The sequence below is a fragment of the Bos javanicus genome, chromosome 8 (assembly GCF_032452875.1).
Source record: "Bos javanicus breed banteng chromosome 8, ARS-OSU_banteng_1.0, whole genome shotgun sequence".
NCBI classification, from domain to species: domain Eukaryota; kingdom Metazoa; phylum Chordata; class Mammalia; order Artiodactyla; family Bovidae; genus Bos; species Bos javanicus.
In genome coordinates, this window is record NC_083875.1 from 90,626,987 (window position 1) to 90,629,386 (window position 2,400).

Consider the following 2,400-nt stretch of genomic DNA (forward strand, 5'->3'; position numbering starts at 1 on the left):
ATGTTTGCCAACATGTAAAATTTGAGAGGTCTCACATTTTAAATGGCTAGGTTCTGGCTTCTCCAGGAATCAGTAGTTCCAAACCTCCAGCAGGAACCATGTGGAGGGCAGGAGAAGACACCTTGCTGGATGGGCGTGAGTTCTCCGTTAACACAGGTCCTTCCAGGCTCATCCACTCACTTGCAGCCCCTGGGGTCTGGGAGGCAGTCAGGGTGGCTGCCCTGCTCTAGAGGAATGACAACGTCCTCATCCTCAGAGCAAGCCTGGAGTCCAGAAATCAGCAGTTCCAATCTCCAGTTCTCTAGGGAGATCCTAGAGCACTGTGCTACCCGATGATGCCATTCTCACTCCTCCATGATTCTTCTTGACCATAGACCAGAGCCCTGGACTCTTTTTTGTTTTTAATTTACGAAATCATCATTGTAGGAACTGCCCCCAGAGACAAGCCCAGTCAGGGTGCTGACATTGGACTGCCAAGGATACAGGGAAACAAAAGAGGTGGTGGGGACCCTGGTACATGTACACAAGACTGGATTTGTGCTGTTCCAGTAACAGATGTGAGCTTCTAGAAAGTTCTCTGATAAGTGGATGGGGCATGCATATGCAGAGCAAATTTAATAACTGACACCACTTCAGCTAAGCATGAGGAAAAGCAAGAAATGTGTAGTTTCTTGCAAAATATTCTTTTATTGAGAAACATTGAATATACTGAGAATTTTGGATTAAAGAATTTTTCTTTTTGGGGGTGCTGTTCAGCTTGTGGGATCTTAGTTTCCCAACAAAGGTTGAACCCAGGCCCTCAGCAGTGAAAGCATAGAGTCCTAACCACTGGATCCCTGGGGAATTCCCTAAAGATGTTCTTTGTGTGCAAAGTAGTATAAATGTATCAAAAGAGGCATTAAATGCATTGATTCAATTATGTTATTAATATTTTACAGGTTTTATCATATTAAAGATTTTGAAAGACCAATATATGTTCTTCGCTGTTGACATAAAATGAGAAGACAAATGTTAATAGCAATTCACTTTTTAAACTAAATGGGTTTTGTTCTTAAAATGCAATTTTTTTTCTTCATGGCACCAAAAGAAAAGGCAACAAAAGTAAACATAAACAAGTGAGACTATATTAATTCAATGAAGCTTCTGCCTTTTCATCCAGAACCGCCATCTTCCAGTAACTCACCAAAATGACCGATATGGAGGGAAAAAGGAGGGGCTCTCACGACATGTTCTCTAGGCCTTTTAGAAAACATGGAGTTGTTCCTTTGGCTGCATACAAGGGAATCTACAAGAAAGGTGAGATTGTAGATATCAAGGGGATGGACACTGTTCGATAAGGAATGCCCCACGAATGTTACCATGGCAACACTGGAAGAGTCGATGATGTTACCCAGCCAAGCTGTTAGCATCATTGTAAACAAACAAGTTAAGACCAAGATTTTTGCCAAGAGAATCAACATGTGTGATGCTAGTGGTAAAGAACCTGCCTGTCAATGCAGGAGACATAAGAGACATGGGTTCAGTCCCTGGGTCAGGAAGATCCCCTGGAAGAGGGCCTGGCAGCCCACTCCAGTATTCTTGCCTGGAGAATCCCATGGACAGAGGAGCCTGGTGAGCTACCATCCATAGGGCCGCAAAGAGACAGACAAGACTGTAGCGACTTAGCACACATTCAGCATGTTAGGCATCCTAAGAGCCAAGATAGCTTCCTGAAAGGTGTGAAGGAAAATGAAGGAAGGAAACAGAGGAAGACAAAGAGAAAGGTACTTGGGTTCAACTAAAGAGGCAGCCTGCTCCACCCAGAGACACATGCTTCATGAGAACCACTGGAGAGGAGCCTGAACTGTTGAAGCCTATTTCCATGATTTGATGGTATGATGAGTATAAAGAAAATAAAAGATCTGGACTCTTAAAACATTTCTCTTAATTGAGTAGAAGTCTTGTGTTCCCAACCCCCCAAAGAAATATTTAAAGCGCATTTTAATTGTGTGTTTTAAATTCAGTGGGTGACATCTTTACTTTTCAAACTGAGTGGTTTTTCTTCCTGAAAGATGTGAGGGTAGTTTGTTATGTAATATACTCCATTGGTTAATAAACTGCCCAACATTATTTATTAAAAAAAAAAAAAAACTACAAAGCTTCTGCACAGCAAACAAAGTCATCAACAAAATGAAAGGGCAACCTACCAAAAGAAAGAAAATAGTTTCAAATGATATATCTGGTTAGATCTATATAGAACTCATGCAACTCAATAGCAAACAAACAAACAAACCATCTGATGTAAAAATGATGTAAAAAGGACCTGAATAGACATCCTTCCAGAAAAGACATGCAGATGGCCAACTATACAGGAATAGGTCCTCAATACCACTAATTATCAGGGAAATGCAATGAAAATCA

General features: G+C 41.2%; 1 pseudogene; it reads left to right on the top strand.

Annotated features, from left to right (window-relative positions):
* Window positions 1-1,089: 1,089 nt before the first annotated feature.
* Window positions 1,090-1,976, top strand: LOC133253446 (large ribosomal subunit protein eL21-like; annotated as a pseudogene).
* Window positions 1,977-2,400: the final 424 nt, after the last annotated feature.